General features: G+C 36.4%; 1 protein-coding gene across 3 annotated transcripts in view; it reads right to left on the bottom strand.

Moving 5' to 3' along the window:
* Window positions 1-22,480, bottom strand: part of RNF152 (ring finger protein 152) — a 112,260-nt gene that overhangs the window by 52,490 nt on the left and 37,290 nt on the right. The window lies entirely within an intron of this gene.

Genomic DNA, 22,480 nt, shown 5'->3' with positions numbered 1-22,480 from the left:
GAAATCTCTAAGGTCACTTTCCCATTCCAAGATTCTACGAATCTAAACATGCCATCTCAAATCCATGATCAATTTGCACCGAGACTGGCTTTCTGGAGTGGACTCTGAAATGCTCAATGTAGCTTTAGGACTTAGAAAAAGCAAATTAATTGTAATTAAACTATAATTAAATTCAGGGATGATAAAACATTGGGTCCAGTATTTTGAGCATAGTCAAAATTCCCACAACTGTACTTAAGCCCACTAAGCGTACCATGAAAGTTTTGAATCGATGGAAGTTCTAGGCATTAAGAATTTGTACAAAGGCTCTCTCTTCACATACAGATAAGAAATTCAAAAATTCTTTGCATAAAAAGGCAAACAATAACCCAAAATAATAGTACACAATATAACTCAAAAATTAAAATGTCTGTTCGAAGGAAGAAAATAGCTAAATTTATTTCAGACAAAGCAACAGAAGCCTGCTCTGGGATTACTCTGAGTATTGTTCCCAATATGTCAACTTAGCTAAAGAAAAAAGACCATAAAGTACTAATGTACTTAAAAAAAACCTACACCAATATCAAAGCTAAGTTCACAACTAGTGATATAATAGAAATGTTATCCATGGAACATGGATGAATTGTAATGAGCTGAACTACATATAAGTAAGTTCTTATATCAACACCTTATCCTGTTGTGAAGTTAACCATGGTATGCTAGCAGAGTAAAACTACAAAGGTGGAACTGGTTCAAGAACAATCTCCATATAAGACTGAGTGTTGTCTGTCTTCAGAGGACTAACCTAACTAAGTTTGGGGAATGGTATCATAGGATCATAGTTTTAGAATTAGAAGATCATCTGACCCTAAGCCCTTATTTTTCTTTTTTTTTTTTTTTTTGCCTTTTGGAGGGCAATTGGGGTTAAGTAACTTGCCAAAGGTTACACGGCTAGTTTTTTTGTGTGGGTGTTAAGTGTCTGAGGCTGGAACCGAACTCGGGTCCTCCTGACTCAAGGGCCGGGGCTTTACTCACTGTACTACCTAGCCGCCCAAGCCCTTATTTTTCAAATAAGGTAACTAAAGTCCTGATAGGTTAAATACCTACCAAGGTCAGATTTAGAGCTAGAAAGAGCCTCAGAGATAGAGTGCAGGCCCTCATTTTACAGATGAGAAAATTAGGCTCATTGAGGTTAACTGTCTTGTCCACGATCACATAACTAAATGAATATCTGAGGAAAGACTGAAACCAGGTCTTTGAGACTCCAAGTCTAGTATGCTATCAACTACACAGAGTAAACGGCAGAGAAAAAATTTGAATCCAGTCTCTGTAAACTCCAAATCCAAAGTTCTAACTTCATTGTTAAATGGTTGGCTACAAGGTAATTATTTTTTTTTTCAAATTTAGCAAAAGTTGAAGACCATCTACTAAGAGGATTTGTGATGTAAGTCAATGGCAGGGAGGGAGGGAAACCACTCCCACCCATCCAAAAAAAAGCAAAACTAAGCCATTTTAAAGTTCGTGGAGTAATTATAAGGCACAACTTTCTAGACATTATTAACCACATCATACAGACTTAAACCATTCTATATCCTATATCAAACAGAAACATTTTTTACATAAATGGTTCAAAGAATTTTTACTAGAAAACACCCCCCCAAGAAAAGCTTATGTTGCAAGAAAAGTGATGCAAAAGACAAAATGGGGGAATATTTTCATTACATTAGATATGAAATAACTTTCAAGTTATAAAATATAAATCACAAACTAGCTACCAGTTATGTCCATTCCATCTCATTTGAAAGTCAGAAAAGCAGTAAAAATAAAAAATACTACCACAGAGCTATTACTGGCTTAACAGAGTAATAATAATGTTACTGTCCAGCAACTATAGAAATTTAGTCTCAGTCTTTGGGTTTCTATGTGTCACTATGGAGATAAAATTAGAACTGCGGTAGAATAAACAAATTATCATTCCCTCACTATGCTAGAGGGAATTTCATACTGTAAAACTCCGCTAGTATACTAAAAATGATCATTTTTCTCTTATTTCCTGAAAATGATAATAGGAAAATCACCAGTATGAACATTTCCTACCACAACTGTTCCTCCCTTTCTAACCCAAATACTTATAAAAAGAATTATATTATCCCACTGGCTTCCATTATAAATTCAAACGTGTTCCCACAGGAAAAAGAAAAGCAAACCCAAAGCCTGAATTAAAAGGAGAGGTAAATTAAAAGGCCAGCTCTGACACATAGCTGGAATATATCAGGATTATCTTATGGGCTCTACTGGGACTTATAATTTCCATACCAATTCAATTTTCTTTTGTATCACTTTCCTCATTCTAGATGTCACCCTTGACCAGGCAGTACAAAAGCAAAGATATTTCTCCTCTCTCCCATGTCTAGGGATCTCTAACCATACTCACATGTTCCAGAACTTAAGTGACCTCCTCTTTTTTTATATTTAAAATATCTAATGAAGCTGGGCTACCATAGTTCACTACATCAGTAAAAACCAGTGTATTTCATAGTGAAAATGTTTTAATTTACCAGTTTTAGGTGGCATAATTAAAATTAGTTGTCCATTCTTTCCTTCCTAAAAACTTAAAATGACAAGTTTGTACAGAATGAAGCCTATGTGTACTAAATAAGAGTTTATCATTTCCTTCATTTAAATGGACATATTTTGTACTAAAGATTAATTGTAAAAAAAAAATCAATAAAAGCTTCAACCAAGTTTTAAAGTTCCTTATGAAATTACCAGTTTCTAGTACAAAGTCAGACCCTGAATGGGAATGGAATGATCAATAAAAGACAATCATAACTGATTTAAGTCTTGCAACAGTGTGAGTTACTAATTACAGCTTTTTATTCCCACTTTACAAATGAGTAAACCAAGTCTTCAAGTGGTTAATTGAACTGCCTCTGGTTACTCAGCCAGTATGTATGAGAGATTAGACTGGAACTCAAGACTTCCTGAATCCAAATAACACCCTCTATCCTATGTAACTAAAACTGATTATGCCTTCCACCATCTATGGTTTGATCTCTCCATCAGCAAAATACATAACAATTCTTGTAAATTATTTTTTATTTTTAAAAAGCTAGGGAAGAAATGATTGGGAATCCTCTTAATAAGGACAAAAATGGTTAACTATATAACTCATGTTTTGTAAATCTATGAAACTTCTCTGGATGTATCTCATACAGGATATAAAACTCGCCTATAATATACTTTGTGTTAGTCATTTCATACATGCAGTTTTATTTGAGACTAAAGAGGAAAAAACAAAACAAAACAACCAAATCTCCTTCCTGGGCTTCCTATAAAATTATTTTTTATTCTAAAAAGCAATCTCACTTTAAAAAAAAGCCAAACAAATGAGTTATAAATTCCATAATTGTTTAATGATCATAATCCTACTTGATTAATATTTCTTAACACACAGACAAAACCTGAGTAACTGAGAGACAGATCCTAGATAGCCGATAGCAGCCAGAACATCCTGAGTCTTGGCTGGCTGACAGGAAATTTGTACTGAGGGGATCTTAGAAAAAATGTACTTCATTTTGATCACTTTCTAGGAAAAGGGTACAAAGCCAAGTCAGTATATATCCTTGTCCCTGATCGCCACCCTAAAAATATGTAGGTGAATAGAAATAATCTGGGACATGCAGAATTCTTACCTCATCCTATGGGCTGTGAAAAGATTATTACAAGTTCAGATTTGCATGAAAATTGTGAGTATCTTATCCAATGCCAAACAGATAATACTAAGCATTTTTAACTAATGGTCATTAGCAACAAGTTATGAACTTTTTCAACTTGGCAATTTGTTCCAAGTACACCTGCATTTATGAAACAGGGAATGAATATCATCATCTACTGTTGTGGGGGGGGGGGCAAGGCGGGACAGCAGGGAAGTATCCACATTCTCCATACAGATATTTGTTGGCAAGTATCTTAAGATTGAATGGGTTTTGCAGACTAAGAAACTTTCAGTCACCTATGGCTGATTGGTTTAAACCAACAGCTTGGGAAACCTTTGCATGTGATGTAGCACAGTGTTTAGGAATGAGGATATAGGGAGAAGAGGGGAGTATCGACAGCGGGCCCAGGAGGGAAGTGGCTGCATTTCCTGGACTTGTCTTTCATTTAAATCTCATTTTAATTCTACAACATGCTAAGAATTCGGGTGGGGTGAGGGGGAAGGAAATGTGTTGAACAATAATCATTAAGCATTTTATGTATGCTATGTGCCAGGACCTGTTTTAGGCACTTAGGAATACAGCAAAAATTAAAATATTCCTGACCCCAAGGAACTTACATTCCATTAAAGGAGATAACACATAGACATAACTACATACAAAACAAATGTAAGGTAATTTATAGGGGTGAGGAAAACCATTAGCACGCTGAGGGAATCGGGAAAGAACTTTAATAAAAAGTTCTTTTTGAGCTGAGCTTTGAAGGAAACTAAGCTTTGACATGGGAATGACTCTAATAAAACGAAATTAAATGGGAATAAGTGAAAATCTTACACTTGGGTACAAAAAATCAATTGGCATGGATAGATAAGACTTGTTCTGAAAAGGATCTGGGGGTTTTACCAGAAAACAAACTTAATCAAACGGGGCTGATACGGGAGCCAAAAAAAAAAAAAAAGTTCGAGCAATACTGGGCTGCAATAGGAAAAGTATTCCTTTTAGGAACAGGGAAGTGATAATACCACTATACTCCAACCTTGTTAAATCTTATCTGAAGTATTGTGTTCCATTCTGGGCACAAGGAGAAAATGTTCAGAGGAGAACAAAGAGTAGTTTTTCCCAACATTTTTATACCCCTTCAAACCTTCTATGGCTTCCTCTCCAACCACTCACTCTGCTTAGAACCTTCCCTTATATTTCAGTGAAAAAAATTGATGCCATTAGCCAAAATCTCCCTCCAACCTCTCTCCTCATGTTGCATCATTCCAGCGCCTTCTGCCATGACCCCCTTGACCCGTCTGACAGGAAGAGGAGCCCTTTTCTTACTAAAGCAAACTCCTCTACCTGCACAAGTAATCCCATTACATCCTGTCTTTTCCATCAGACTGTCTCCTGTATCACCCCAACTCTCACTATCTTCAACCCCTCCCTTTCTACTGGTTGCTTCCCTCCTGTCGAAAGACATTCCTGTGTATCCATCATCCTCAAAAAACTCTTCATTTATCCATCCCTGATAGCTATTTTACTAAAATCTCCCCTCTTTTTCATGCCTAAGTCCTTGAAAAGGCCATGTACAATTAATGCCTCCATTTCCTTTCCTCTCATTCTCTTAATACTCTGCTTTCTGGCCCCCAGTCTTGTCCTTCACCTGAAACTCCTCTCTACAAAGTAATTAATGCTTTCTTAATTGCCAAACCCAAAGACTTTCTCTTAGCCCTAATCTTTTCTGAACTCTTTGCATGTAGGCAGCTTTGAGACTGTTGATCACTGTCTTTTCCTCGATACTTCTTCTCTAGGTTTCCATGACACTACACTGCCCTGCTTTTCTCCTATCTATCTGACCACTCCTCAGTCTCCTTTCCTGGATCTTCATCCAAGTCCTGCCTGCTCTCAGTGGACATCACCCAGGACCCTTTCATGGACCCTCTTCTCTTCTCCCTCTATACTATTTCATTTTGTAATCTCATCAACTCCTATGAATTCAGTTATCATCTCTATGCTGATGATTCTCAGATCTATTTGTCTGACCTTAATCTCTCTCTTAGTCTCCAGACTAGCATCTTCAACCTTCTATTGGCCTTCTTAAACTAGATGACCTATAGATATCTTAAACTCAACAAGTCCAAAACTGAACTCACTATCTTCTCCCTTCAACTTTGCATCTGAAAACCTCACCCTTTCTAAATTTCCGTAGTACTGTGAGAGTATTATCCTCCCAGTCACTTAAGCTCACAGTGTAAGTATCAGCCTTGACTCCTCACTCTTTCTCACCACTATTAGCCTCTTATCTAATCTCTTCCTAAGACCTGTTGATTTTGCCTTTGGAAAATCTCTTGTATATGCTCCCTTCTTTCCTCTAAAACTACTACCACCCTGGTCTAGGTCTTTATCACCTCATACCCGGACCATTGTAAAGGCCTTCTGGTTGGTCTCCCTGCCCTCTCTCCCCCATTTCAGTCCATCTTCCATTCAATTAATCTTCCTAAAGCATAAGTCTGACCATGTCACACACAACCCCCCACATTCAATAAAATCCAGTGACTCTCTCTCAGTTCCAGGATCAAATATGAAATCATCTGACATTCAAAGCACTTCATAATCTAGGCTCTGCTTACCTTGACAATCTTCTTGTACTTCACACACCTCTGGGTACTCTGTAATCCAGGGACAATGACCTCCAGTGACCTCAGTGGCCTCCCTGCTGCCTTCCTGTGCATTTTCACTGGCTAGCTCTCATGCCTGTAACTCTATCCCTTCTCCAAGCTTCTCTGGCTTCCTTCAAGTTCCAGAGAAAATTTCACCTTCTATAAGAAGTGTTTCCTGATCACTCTTAATACTAGCACCTTTCCCCTATTAATTATTCCCAGTTTATCTTGTATATAGCCTAGCTATACATAGTTGCTTGTATGCTGTTTCCCCTCTTAGAATGTGGGCTCCTTGAGAACAAGGACTATCCTTAAACTTTTTTTTTATCCCTAGTACCTGGCACATAAAGTGCTTAATAAATGATTATTGACTGATCGACTAAAGGGCCTTAAGTTCATGATGTATGAGGACTGGCTGAAGGAATATGGCATGTTTAGCCTGGAAAAAAGAAGACTGGGAGGAGGGCAGACACAAGAGTTGTATCCAGATACTGGAAGGGCTGTCATGGGGAGGAAAGATTAGGCTTGTTTCATGTGGTCCCAGAGATCAGAGCCAGGAATAATGAGTGGAAATGGCAAAAAGGCAAATTTTGGCTTGATGTCAGGAAAAATTTCCTAATAATGAGAGCTGTCCAAAAGTGGCATTGATATCCTTCAAGAGGTGGCAGTTTCTCCTCCCTTGGAGACCTCTGAGGAAATGCTGCACAATCACTCATTAGGCATGTTACAGGAGGAATTCCTCTGTGTATGGGTTGGACTAGATGAGGTCACTCCCCATTGTCAAAATGCTTAATGCTCTGATTCTTCATTCTAAGAGGCAGAGGTGAGAAGGGAATACATCTCGAGCACGGAAGACAACAGGTGCAAAGGCTCCAGAAGGTGAGACGGAAGTCTTATTTTTGAAAGAGCAGCAAGATCACCAGTTTGGATCAATTATAAAATAGATAGCGAGGAGTGATACACAATAAGCCTCAATAGGCACATTCAAATTAATAGAATCACTAGATTTTACTGAACCTGAGATCGATGGAGTCAGACATGTGCTTTAGGAAGCTCACTATGGAAGCCTAGTGGGAGAAGGATTAGAGAAGGAAGAGACTTCTGCAGGGAAGCTCAGCAGGAAGCTATACCAAAGCTTAGGCCTGAACCGAGGGCCTCACCTGTGGTGGTGGATATGCAAGCAAAGTGGACGTTTAAGTAGAGAGAAGGATACAAGACATGTTGTGGAGTGAGATGCGGTAAGATTTGGCAGTCTCCTCACAGACTCTTCTGAGAATGGCAATAAAACTATACCTGTTCCAAGATTTCATTGCCTCTTGAAGATACAGCAATAGGATCTATAGTGGGAGAGGCTATTAAAGTTAGTATTACACACACACATACACACGTATGTTTATGAGTCACTGGTGTAGAGGTGACAATTAAAGTCACAAGCATCCAAAGAGAATAGGAAGAATAAGGAAGAGGACCCAAACCAGAGCCTTAGGGTACAACCACAGATATGGATGATCTAAGAAAGGGAACTGGGAAGAAGCAGTCAGACAGGTAAGAGAACCAATAGCGAAAACAGTCAGAGGGAGACAGGGAGAGGGAGAGGGAGAGGGAGAAGGAGAGGGAGAGGGAGAGGGGGAGGGAGAGGGGGAGAGAGACAGAGACAGAGAGAGACAGAGGGAGACAGAGACAGACAGAGACAGAGACAGAGAGACAGACAGAGAGGAAGAGAGAAGAGGAGAGGAGAAGAAGAGGAGAGAAGAGGGGAGGAGAGGGGAAGGGAAGGGAGGGGAGGGGAGACAATGCCTTAGGAGCAAGGGTTGGTTCACATTGTCAAATGTAGGGAGGTCAAGAAAGATAGGAATGAAAAAAAGATTGAATTTGGCCATTAGGATTTAGAAAAGAGTGAGAGGATAGGAAATACATAGCTTTTCTATAAGTTTTTTTTATTTTGTTTTTTGTTTTTTAAGTAGGGTTAAGGATAGTGGAGAAGTGGGTGTATTTATAGGCAGCTGGGAATTAGCCCATAGATAGAAATGGAAAATTAGAGAGAAAGGAAATGATTGCAGGAGTAATCTGCTGGGACAGATAGGAGGGGATGGGATCAAGGAATCAAATGGAAAGGTTGACCATGGTTAGGAGAAGGACCACCTCTTCATCAAATACGAAAGGAGGAAAGAAGGGCAGAGTGACGTCAAGGCATTTTGAGGTAGAGAGTATAGGAGAAGAAGGAGCTTGGAACGCATGTCTGTCATTTTCTAAATAAAGAGGCAAGGTCTTTTGCTGAAGGGAGGAAAGGTAGTTAGGGAGGTTTGAGGAGGAAAGGGAAAGTAAGGAACAAGTGCTAGGGGCACTGAGGTAAAGAAGTGATTAAAGAAGAATGAGGAATAAAAGGAATTATAGGTAGCAGTGAGGGCCCTTTTCAAATTTGTTAAAAGAAAAAGTTTGCAGTGGACTGAGTCTGCAAGATTGTGTATGTCCAACAACATGTGAATAGGAGAAGAGGAAAATGGTAAAAGCAAGGTTGGAGTTTGGTTATATATGATCCAAAACCAAAAAAAAGAAAGGTAAAGAATATGAGGGTAGCTATCAGTGTAACACTGAAGCTGGTTAACTATAGGGTCAAGAATGGGAATGGATGTAAGTGAAGTTGGAGCAGGGAGGACAACCGGGGAGAACCAAGGTGTAGAGGGACTAAAGGTCATGGTGAGGATGAAGGAAAGGTTTAAAGGCATGAAGCACTGGGAGAGATGGAATGATAGGATAAAGGAATTTCAACATTCTTTTTCATGATGGTAGTAGACCATCTCTACATGTGGCTGAAAGGGAGTGAAGAAATAAGTTGTTTTTGTTTTTTCTTTTGAGGGGGGAGGTGAAGCAATCAGGGTTAAGTGACCTGACCAAGGTCACACAGCGAGTAAGTGTTAACTGTCTGAGGTTGGATTTAAACTCAGGTTCTCCTGACTCCAGGACCAGTGCTCTTTTGGAATAAGTCATAGGAGTTGGAGAGACTGTGAAACTGAAAAGTCAGGGTATTTGAGGGAATACCAACATATATGCTGAAATGAGCATTTGAGCAGAGAAATAAAATAGCAATTTGTTAACTGTCTACTATGGTGCTGGGGATAAATACAACAGCAGTTCATATTTATATAATACCTCAAAGTTTATAAATACAAAGTAGTTTTCAAGTAACTGATCTTTGAGACAGACTGCAAGAAATTATTATCCCTTTTAACAGATAGGAGAATTTAACTTCAGAGAAGTTAAATTGCCCTTGGTCTTTGAATTCAGATCTCCTAACTCCTGTTCCAATGACCCTCCAAATCCATTTTAAAAAGTGGTTTTGCTCTTGCCTTTTTGGAACTTACAAGACATACACAAGTTATACAGATAAAATGTGGTAAGGCAAAGAATAGATCTAAACAAATGGTTTCAAGAAAATTTTGAGCATGAATCCTGTACTGGTTCCCACAAGACATAAAATAACCAGAGGATAAACTCCTTCAGGTTTTGTAGATTATGCAAAAGATGATAACATGAACAAGAATTACACAGTATGAGAAGGGATATATGAGTTGTAATCTGCACTAATGAAAGGAATATTCACTTTAATGAGATTGTAAATACTTTGAAATGAGGAAGTAAATTGTTGATTGCTGATTTAAATATACCCTTGCACTATGCTCCCTGCACCTACAGGGATAGCCCTGAGTCCCTACTACAAGTAAGCCTGGGTTGGAAAGTATTATTATTCCAATTCTATACAAGAGGAAGTTGAAAATTTCAATAATTTAAGGTCACATAGTCAGTTACTATTGGAGTCACCACCAAAAACAAACTGAAGCAGCCTTGATAAAGGAATAGAGTATAGCTTCTAGCAGGGAAGTCCCTTTGTACTATGAGACCAGCACAGAGAAATCCCATGTCGAAATCTATGAAACCCCAACTCTACTGCAATGTGCTCTTTGTGAAAGACAACTTAAAACAGTTAGGGAGTGGGGTACCCACTAAAGAAGGTAATAATGAATGACAGATTTCCAGAGGCTGGTTAAGGTTACTGGCAATAGTTGTTTCAAAGCAGTAATTTAAAATTTTTATTTTCTTCTCCAAAGTGAAGGATGGAAAGAAAATTATTCTATGTGAGTGCATAGAGTATTTATGAATTCTCAAAGAGCTATACTCCTTAAAGCAAAGCTCTGTATTGAAGTATTTATCCCATCCTATTTTTGCTTATACATCACTTTTAATAATTCTTTGTACAATGCAAAGTTAAATTTTCTTATTGAAAATGTTTTAATGCCAACATCACATACAAGTTTATTAGCCAGTAATACATGAGTACTAGTTAACCAAAATTCATTTTTTTACTAAAATATGTTATAACTCATCCTCCAACTAAATGACTACATGTACAAGTGTCTGAAGACTAAGAGTTGATTTAAGACCCAATTTCCAGATAACTCTTTTAAGGAAAACATGGCTCTTAAAATTCCTCAAAAAGAACTGATTTATAATCTTATCTTACAGATGCTTAAATACCTTTGAGATTACCAGCATGTTAGTGCACATTTTCCAAATTAATGACCTGAGTGCTCACCAGAAAGCTAAATTACAGGTGCTGATAACCATGAAAAGCTTTTCAATTAACTTAATATTATTCAATTAAAATGGCTCTGATTTTTCAAGTACAATCTATTGTTCACATAATTTAGAAAATCTTGTTTATAATTTTACTGAGTTTCCTAAGCTGACGTATCTTAACTAAGCAACCCATTTGAAAAAAAAAATCTATTGTAAATAAACTAGTAAGACAGAAGAATGCTTTAGAAAGGGGTGCATTGCTTGCTTGTGCCATAGCTTGGAATACTATGAGAATTTAATTCAATTCCAATCTTCATTCATTTTACCTGATCCATAACCAATAGTAAACTTCCAGCTTTAATAACTGATAATCATAAATCTAGTTCAAACCCAGCAGCTTCCCTGATATCATACCATGGCATCCAATTGTTACACAGACTATGAAGACACATTCGACACATCAATGGCATGCCCAAAAAGAGGCTACACAGGAAAATAAAGCAAGCTCAAATTTAAAGTGCAGAACTATCCATACCTGCCAAGAGATTCACAAACGCTAATATATTCTCAAAGGAAAATTCAATGAGTGATGTTCATAGTCTATCTAGAGTAGTATATCCTCAGTTTCATTTGTACCATTTTTGCTTGCCCACACTGTTCATATGGTTAGAAGAATGTGGGTGGTGATAGCTAAGGGTCCTAGTGACTTTATTCTGTCTTGTAGCATAGATAGTTAGAACTGTCTGAAGGTCACAAAGGGTGATACCATGGTCAAATTAGGGGAGCATGGAATAGTTTACCTGTCTGATCTATGGATAGGGAATAATTTATGACCAAACAAAAGAAAGAAAACATTATGAGATGTAAAATGGATAATTTCAATCATATTAAATTAAAAAGGATTTGCACAAACAAAACAAATACAACCAAAGTTAGAAGGAAAGCAAAAATTGGGAGGGGGGAATTTTACAGCAAAAATCTCTGATAAAGGTCTCTTTTCTCAAATATACAGAGAATTGAGTCAAATTTATAATAATGCAATTCATGTCCCAACTGATAAATGGTCAAAGTATATGAACAGCCAGTTTTCAGATGAAGAAATCGAAGTTATTGATAATCATATGAAAAAATGCTCTAAATCACAACCAATTAGAGAAATGCAAATTTAAAAAAAACTTTGAGGTACTACTTCTCATACCCATCAGACTGACTAATGTGACAGAAACAGAAAATGATAAGTGTTGGAAGAGATATAGGAATATTGGGGCATTAATGCATTGTTGGTGGAGTTGTGAACCTATCCAACCATTTGGGAGCAATTTGGAACTATTTGGATCCAGCAATGCCACTACTAGGTCAGTTTCCCAAAGAGGTGAAAAAAAGGGGAAAGGATCTATATGTACAAAAGTATTTATAGCAGATCTTATGGTGGCAAAGAATTGGACATTGAAGGGGTGTCCATCAACTGGGTAATGGCTGAACAAGTTGTTCTTTATGACTATAATGAAATAGCATGGCACTATAAGAAATGATGAGTAGGACACTTTCAGAAAAATATGGAAAAATTTACATGAACTGGTACAAAGTGAAGTAAGCAGACCCAGGAGATCTTTGTACATAGTAATAGCAATAGCATTATGATGATCTACTGTGAATCACTTAACTATTCCCAGCAATACAGTGATCTAAGACAATTCCAAAGGATTCATGATAAAAAATGCTGTCCACCTCCAAAGAAAGACATGATGGAGTTTGAATGCAAATTGAAGAATGGTATTTTGCTCTTTATTTTTTTTTTTGCTTTTTTGGAGGGTGGAAGGTAGGGCAATTGGGGTTAAGTGACTTGCCCAAGGTCACACGGCTAGTTTTTGTATTAAGTGTCTGAGGCTGGATTTGAACTCAGGTCCTCCTGACTCCCGGGCCGGTGCTCTATTCCTTGGGCCACCTAGCTACCCCTACTTTATTTTTTTCATCATTTGTTTTTTGGTTTGTGTTTTCTTTCACAACATGACTATTATGGAAATATGTTTTGCATGATTATACATGTATAACCTATATCAAAGTGCTTATCATTTCGGGGAAGGGGGAGGGAGAGTGTTTAGAACTTCACATCTTTGGTCACTACATGTACAATTTTAGGGTGAAAAGGTAAAAATAACAAACCCATGCTTAAATCACTAATTATCCCATATTTCAGGCCAACAACAAACCAAACCATATAATTATTTAACTAATTTAATTTAAGTCTTGGGCCTAGACTCTGCCTGTATCCCTGTGTTCAATCTGTATTAAAGGGATGTGTGTGTATGTGTGAGTGTGCATGTGTGTGTATGCACGTGCATACATGCATCACTGTTTTCAAATGATGAAAGAATTTAGGAAATAAAGACACTTTATACAAGAAGTATAGTATCAGTTTATCAAAAACAATAAACTTTCAGGTGAAACTCTATGATATAACTTTTATCAGAAGGAGACAAATGACAGAGAAAAAAGAGAGTATCAGGAATTTAATAAAAAATGAACTTCCACAGGCTTCTCTGGCAGGATGAGGGATCAGCGTTCACTTACCTTCTAAGCAACATATAGTGATACTGAAGGGTTCTGAGACACAAGATCCTCTAGCACTGAAGAAGGCTATAATCATGAAAGCAGAGAAGTATAGTGATGCTTTTTATAAAAGAAGTCCCATTAAAGATTAAGATACAAAAGTTTTCTGGTTACTCATCAATTAAACAAAAAATTCAATTAATCAAAACACTTAATTTCTTACGCATCCTAGTTAATCAAAGTTTCACTGCATTTGAATTGTATCACTTTCTTACTAAGAAACTGCCTAACTGAAAAAAAGAAAGTACTCCTGACCAAGAAATCATCACTTATATCCTAATACAACCTGAAGACTTCTCACTAAATCTATGTATTTATAAAACTCAAATGTGATTAGACAATATGAAATTAAATAACCAAGAAGACTACCGACATGGTGTAGTGGAAGAAACACTAGCCTACGGATTAGAAAACTTGGTTTCTACTCCTAGTTCACCAGAGATTAACTCTGAGACATTAGGCAAGTTTTAACCTTTCTGAACTCCAGTATCCCTACCTATAAAATGAAGGGATTGAATTTAGGGGATTTTGTATGCATATTTTATGCATTTTGTAGTTATTTTCAACAGAATTCTCTTTCCTAATTATTGGTTTTGCTATTGTTACGCAGAAATGCCAATTATTTTATGGATTTATTTTGCATCTTACTATTTTTTTAGAGATACCGGTCTCAATTAGTTTCTATGCTGATTGTGTAGGATTTTCAAAGTAAAATCATGTCACCTGAAAATGAGATAATTGTCTTCTCTTTGACAGTGTTAATGATTTTTAATATCTTTCTCTTTTCTTATTCCTACTGGTAGCATTTATGGAAGGTCAAATAATAATGAGGAGTAAGGCATTTTTGTTTTACCCCTGTACTTATTTGGAAACCTTTTGGCATTTCCCCATTGCAAATAATGCTAGATTTTTTTTAGCTGACAATTTTATCATATTAAAAAAATTGACCTTTAATGCCTAAGATTTTTTTTGTTTGTTTTTAGCATAAATGGATTTATATTTTGTCAAAGGTTTTTTTCTCCATCAGTTGACAGTATCATAAGGTTTTGGTTGTTTTTCTTTTTAATATAATCATAATTTTCTTATTGTTGAACAATCCTTGCCTCCATAGTATAAATCTAACTACCACAATGAACATATATATGTAAAACACACATACATATGTTACATACACATTCATATATACACATCAATTGCTATAGTATTATTGTTAAGATTTCACTTAAAAGTCTTGTATCAATTCCAGTGATGATATTTGTCTATACATCTGGGGGGATAAAATATGAGCTTCCATGACCCTACAAGAGTACCATTCATCTCCATGTTGGTTAAAAACCTCTTATTGTCCAAACCAATTAGTATGACTTTTCTCTGGAGATCCTTTAAAAATATTAATATATTATGGGGAAGATAATTCTTATTTGAGATCCACAAATATAGCTATTATATACAATAGGAAGTAGGGGTTTACTCAAGCAGTTTACTTCTATCTGATTCGCATTTCTCTTCAACCACTTGCTTGCTTGGGCCAATGAAACTAAGTTCACAGATACAGATATTTAGTACAATCATAGTTTTAAAACTGCCCACTGGACAAGAACCTAGGTCACCTGGCTCTCAGTCCCAGGATGCTTTCCACTCTATCACATTTTCATCACAATCTGAAATTCAAAGGGAATACAAAAAATATATTTATATCATAAAATTCTAATGATTCTTTTGGGACTTATTTTTGAGACTTGTAGTCTCAGAATATTTTGCTTTCTATGATGGCAAAATGAAAGTATGTTATTAAAAACAGCTACCCAACAAACAAACAAATAAACCCAAAACTGGTACTTTAAAGACCCTATTGTGGTTTTCCACAATGGAAGCAACAGGTGGAAACTTTCTTCATAACATGCTGTGATTAGATAATTTTCCCTGCAAACTATTGCTGTGATTTTATTTCACAAAACAAATATATTTGCCATGTACTGAACACAAGAGGGCACAAAATTAGCAAATACTTCTTGAATGCTAGACTATATTTTCCACAAGTTTTGCTGACAACTAAGAACATCAGCATTTGTCCACTGTTTGATGACATCACATCTTGAAATTCACTGTTTCTTCTGACTAGTATGAGTCATTTAAGTGACTAAGAAAGGTGAAGGAAATATATAAATATTTTTATATTTAGCTGTTCTGCCCCATATCATACATATATCCATGGAAGAAACTGCCCTAACAGAATCAGCAAACATCAAATACTTGACAATGTTACTATTATAAGGCTTTAAAAATAACAGGAGTGAAATAAATGTAATAGTTGCTTTTATAAAGCATTGTAATATTTGCAAAGCATTTAGAAATATTATCTCATTTTATCCTCACAACTAGCCTATTAGGATACAGGTACTATTATTACTATCTCCATTTTACAGATGAGAAAACTGAGGCCCATAGAGGTTAAAAGACTTGTGTTGGATCACACACCTAGAAAGAGTCTCAAGCAGAACTTGAATTCAGGTCTTCCTCACTCCACCTCTAACACTGTACTTTACCTAATCTAGGTACACAAATATTTGCTGAATTAAGTTGGTCCAAAGATAGCTATAGCATTAGTAATGATTAAAATCCTCCTTGCTGAGGTCCCCCTATGAGTATTGTTGATCTTCAGAATCAATCCACTCACAATAAGGTGGTACAGACCTACCCTTACCAAAGTGTAACAATGAAGAAAGCACTGGCTTTAAAGACACAAGACCTTGGACTGATTCTCAGATCTGCCTCTTATAGATGTGTGACCTTAGAAAAGTCACCTAACTTATCTGGGCCTCAGTTTCTTTACCAGTAAAAGTGAGGGAGCTGAACTAAATAACCTCTGGAGTCCCTTTGAATTCTAAACCCATAGTTTCTAAGACCTACAATCCCTCCAGCTGTAATTAAATTCCTTTTCTTTTTTTTTATCCTTAGGAGGAATGAAATCCATAGGTAACCCTCCTTACAATTTATCTTTCACTTAATGAAAACTATCAGAGGTGTCCACGGATAAGCATTTAAGTCACTTTGCAGGTGTGATGATAGGACAATCATCTTGTCTTTAAAAGATGGAACTTAGGTAAAAAAAGATATTAAAAAATTTTAAATTTTTTTTTAAAACATACCAGACTAGCATACTGACCCTTGTGTACTGTTTTACTTAGCAATGATTTCAGCCAACTGTAGAACTTCCATTAACTTATTTAAATAATAGCTAATCCTGCACAAGGCTTTCTTCCAGCTGTGTGACAAAGGAGGGGCACTGTTGGGTTATCCTATGGTGCCTATGGTGCCAGTCACCCATCTTGTGCGTTGCCATTAAGAAGCCAATACAAACTCACTCAACCTTTTGGAATGTGTCAGAGTATATATGGTTGCTCGAATTCCCCCCTCAGTACTTCTAATAAAATCGACTGTTTCAAATAAAGCTGCAACTGCTTTTGGAGTTTCCCACTGGTACCATCTAGGAGTCTTGGTTTCAAGCTTAGCTGACACCACTGAAACAGGCAGCAGAGCATGAAAGAATTGTTTTGGTTAAAATTCAAACTATAAATTGCTTCAGAGGTACTGCAGAATTATACAAACACAATATATCTGAGAACTGTGTGGGATATGAATTTGAGATATGTCCACAGAATGGAAAAAGGACCAAAGAAGGAGACAGAAGATGAATATTCTTTATTTTACTCTAGCGATTTCTGATTACAACCCAGGGCAAAACATATAGATGAACTCGATATAGTAGGTAGATAGAAGGAAATACAGATAGTTATAGGGGAGAGGGAGGGGAGTGAGAGAGAGAGATTCTCTTCCCCCTTAAAAATAGAACCAAAGGCTGAATTTTAGTTGTTTCTCAAGTTATTTGTCATTATGGAAGAAATGGCAACAGAGGGAAGTGCTATGAAAAACAAATGGGGAAAACTCTGAAGACGTGACATTTGATCTGCATCACAATAATACCTAAGTCATATACCTTTTGGATGTATCTTACCTGTCCTTCTCTGAAGAGCACTAAGTAAAATCCCACTCACTGTAACATATAATTCCTATGCTTAATCTCTCATTATCCCAATACATGCAGTATAGATGGCAACAGCACTTTCTCAATATAAAAGTACCTTACCTAAACTACATCTAATTATACACATGTACATATGCAATATATATGTAGCCATAGCTATTTTTGTACAGTAATAATTAAAGATGACACTCATTTTATCTGTTTGGTAACATTAAACTAAAATTTTCCCTCTCAGATTCCAAAATCTAGATTTTTCGAAATGAATTTAAACAGTACTAAATTTAGTGTTTTTAATTATTAACAAGAATTAATTTTTTTTTAATCAAAAGAAAATGGGTGGGTAGGTGGCGCAGTGAGTAAAGCGCTGGCCCCAGAGTCAGGAGGACCAGAGTTCGGTTCCTGCCTCAGACACTTAACACCCACATTAAAAAAAAAAAAAAAAACTAGACGTGTAACCTTGGGCAAGTTACTTACCCCAACTGCCCTCCAAAAAGTAAAAAAAAAAAAAAATCAAAAGAAAAATGCTCATAGGACAAAAGTAAATATTAAACACTAAATAAGTGACAAGGAAAATACTATCTATATTACTGATCTATTACATAATATGGTTAACACCAAATGCAGTATTATTTTTCTCTGTGAGACTTCATGTGCTTCTCAGAATTCTTTTGTAAACTCCCTAAATTATAATCCTGAATAATCTCTCCCCCCTCCAACTCACTCTAATTCCACTGCTGATATTAGCACACTAAGTCACCATTACTACAAAGAGGGACATAATGGACTGATATTTTTGGGACATAGAAAAACTGTCTATTTTCTCAACAAAAGAATTTAAACATATTACTCTTAATATTTGTTTCTATTTCAAACAAACAAGGTCACTTTGACAAATATCCCCATCACTCAAAAATTGTTCATGTATAAAAAACTGATTATTTTCTCTTGTTTATGCAGAATCTGTGACTATTTGATACTGCCAAAGATTTGACAACTGATAGCCTCCTCTCTTACCCACAGATGGAATGAACTATCTACAGTGTCTAAAAGGCAAGAAATGAAGCAGGCGGAATGTCATACCACAATATAGGGCTCTTTTTAAAAATTGTTCAAAAAAATAACAAGCTGAGAAGAAAGCAGACTAAGAACACAGTGGCTGATGGGAAAGCCATTTTAGGACTGAAAAAGGCTATGGGCAATCCACAAAACAAATAATCAAAAAGCAAATACAAAAAAGTAAAAGTGACACAGTGAAAGTTCATTGAATTGGATGAGTTGTATTGCAATATGAAAAGTCTGAATCTGCAAAGAGTTCACATTAAATATGGCCTTATTATTTTTAAGCACAGTTAATCCCTACAGGTCACCACATTGCATACCTGTATACCATGTCAAAGTGAACCACCATAAAGCAGACTGTATTTCTCCAGTGTAACAATACTATAATTTGGGGTATATTCCTGAGCAAAGACTTCCCACTGGATAAGTTCATAGATGTGAAAAAGAATATATGACAAAAAAGCAAAGATGTGACATCTATAACTTTCTATAACTATTTAAAAATCAAAATTATATTTCAAGTCCTCTAAAATGCCTATATATTATATGCCAATTATAAGAGCTCCAAAGTACTACAGATTATATTAATAACACCCTATTATAGTAGCATACACTATCCTATTAATTAATGCTAAAACTTATAGGTTGGATATAACAAACCTTTAATTATGCATAGTTTTTGTTTACCTTTTTAGAAATTAAAATCATTTTCAGGGTATGATTTGGATCAACCAAATTTCCCCTAAAAAGTTGCTTGGGGATGTTTAAACTGATTTTACCATTTTTTTCTACTGATATATTTTCCTATAACAAATATTCCATTGACTTTATAGCCACCTCCAAACACATGCTCAATACATATTTGTTGATGTTGATGAGCAGATAGTGTTTCTTCCACTGAAAAGCATTTTTCAAAGGTTGACCCAACAGTTCTGCCTTTCACCCCCTTATAAACTCCTCAGTTTATTCTGTTACAGTATCAAATGATATAAAGTAAAACAAATAACAATAGTAATATTATAATTCATATTTATATTTTGCACTACAAGGTTTATAAAGCAAGTTCTTTTAGAAGTAAGCAAATGCCATGTGGCCTTGGGCACAAGTCACTTAACCCCAAATGCTCTACCCTCCCCCACTCCAAAAAGGAAAAAAAAAAAAGAAGTGAATGTCACTTTGAGTCTAGCCACTGCTATTATAACTAATAGTTAGAACTTGAGTATATTAAGTCCTTTTGTTTTTTGGACTCAAAATTGGTCACTCCTTCATGTCTCTTTTCTACCCCAGTCCATCTTCCCACTCAGCTGCCAAAGTGACCTTCCTTAAGCATAGAGCTGACCTCATCATTACCCTACTCAACCAACTTCAATGAATTTACATTTACAGATGAATAAAGCTAGATTCCAGATGCAAATAACTTGATTATTATTATATTGCTAAGTCAGAGTCACAGGGATATCAACCTAGTTTTCCTACTTTGAAATCCAGCATTCTCTCCACTATACTACCTTTGCTTAATTGAATTGTCCAGACTTAGAGGCTGATACTTAGTTAACAAGTTATCAAGACGCTTCACACTTAAAACACTCGGCAGGTGAAAATTCTTCACTTGAATTACAATATTCACTCAGATGTGTCAAAAAAAAGAATTAGGTATGAACAATTCCTAAATACCTCTACATAACACCATCCCTTTTACACTATCAATATACTTAACATAACCTCTCATGTAATTTAATATTCACTAAAACTCAGCCAAGTCAGAGTGAGCTCTTTTAGCTACCGTATTCCAACCCTCACAAGTTCCCAGTATCATCACTTATTTGTTTCTCCTTCCCTCATATCACAGACCTTTATAACCTAGCCCTCTCCTACCTGACCCTCCATCTTTCAGCTCCAGGCATTTTCTCTGGTTGTCCCCCTCTGCTCCGACCTCTAACCTTCTTGTCTTCCCTTAAGTTCCCACTAAAATCCCATTTCCACAGGAAGCGTTCCTTGATCTCTCTTAATTCTAGCACTTATTTCTTATTTATCTTATATATACAAAGCTTGCTTTGTATATATTTGTTTGCATGTTTTCTCTGACATTAGACTGTACTCCTTGAAGGCAGCAGGGACTGTCCTTTGACTTTTTTTGTATCCTCAGCGCTCAGTAAAGTTTCTGGTACATAGTAGGCGCTTAATAAATATTTAATGAATTTAACTGAATTGAATAAAAGAAGACTATCCCTAATACCCTGGAATATCTAGTTTCTCTAACTGTGCTTTTGATTCAATTTCCTTCTGACTCTAGGCCTACAATCCAACAACAATCCTACTTCTCTCCTGAAATCTTCAGTTTTTCCCTCTTCACTGGCTCCTTCTTATCTGCCTATGAAAATGTTCAGGTTTTCTTCCAAACACACTCCAAGCTCTCCTACCTCCGTGCTCTAGTGCACACTGGTTTTTTTATGCCAGGAATCTCCATAGCTCCCCTCATGACCTACATGTCCCTAAAAGCACAATTTAAAAACTGTCTCCTCCACGAAACCTTCCCTGATGCTCCAATAGTAATGACTTGTTCCCCCCTTGGAACCCATATTGCATTTCATTTTGTACCTAGTATACACTATCATATAATATTTTGTATTTTAGCTATCTAAAATGTTATCTCTCATTAGGTGATAAGCTCCAAAAAAGGCAGGCGCTATGCCCCTAAACTTTATATGTTTTGCCTTATTCTAGCACCGGCCTATCTTTTGCATACAGAAAGGATGTGATATATAGTGGCTGATTTAATTGAATGTAGTAATATGGTAAATTCCAGGCTAGTTTCTCTTTGAATGATCACAAATGCCACTCACTGGAGTCAATCAACAATCATTTGTTTGGCACTATGCTCGATTTTAAGGATATAAGACAAAAGTGAAATAATCTCTTTTTTCAAAAAGCTTACATGCTTCAGGGGAAGATAGAATTGACATACATAAGTGTATATATAGGATAAATACAAAATAAGTACAATTCATCCCTGGATGAACTAGAAAGGAGGGCACTAGCAGTTGGGGGGAGTTAGGAATCATGTAGAGCTTGATCTGTGACTTGAGGGAAATAAAGAATTCTCTGAGAGTGGGAGGGAAGGGTGAGGGATGAGAAAAAGGAGTGCATTCCAGGTATGGCCAATGACCAATGACCAATGCAAATGCATGGAGATGGAAGGTGAAGATGGAATGCCATGCACGAGGAACAGTGAGAAGGCCAATTTGGGTGGAACACAGACTATGGAAAAAAGAAGTAATGTCCAGAAAGGCTGAAGAGATAAGATGAGGTCAGGTTGTGAAAGGCTTTAAAAGGCAACCAAAAGAGTATATTTTATCCCAGATAAAAGAGGGAGCCATTGGCGTTTACTGAGTAGGGAAACAAGATGGTAAAATCATCACTTAAGGAAAGTTACTTTGGCACCTATATGGAGCATGAATTATAGTGGAAAAGAGTCTTGAAGTATGTAGAGCAATTTGTAGTACAAATAAATCAACACTGAACTCAAATTTCAACTATCAATTATAAGAGTAGCATCTAGGTTCAAACAAAAGGAATTATTCTCCTTCTGGAAGAAAAGATTCTAGCAAACATGGCACCTTCTGTTACTGAATGAAAATCAGTTCCTAGTATTCAAGAAAATAAGAGCTACTGGGACCTGTTACTCTAATACTAGAGAAGGCCAAATCTCACCCTGGTTTTGTGTAGTGTACTAGGAACCTCTTTAAAATATATGTATGTGTGTATAATGTACATACACATATGTGTATAGTGTATATGCAGGTGTGTAATGTATATACATGTGTGAAATACATACGTGTGTGATGTATATA

This window comes from Petaurus breviceps, unplaced genomic scaffold, assembly GCF_028583685.1.
Source record: "Petaurus breviceps papuanus isolate PSGF00001 unplaced genomic scaffold, PetGlider_PUasm1.0 38, whole genome shotgun sequence".
NCBI classification, from domain to species: Eukaryota; Metazoa; Chordata; class Mammalia; order Diprotodontia; family Petauridae; genus Petaurus; species Petaurus breviceps.
This window is presented reverse-complemented; position numbering and strand designations above follow the sequence as displayed.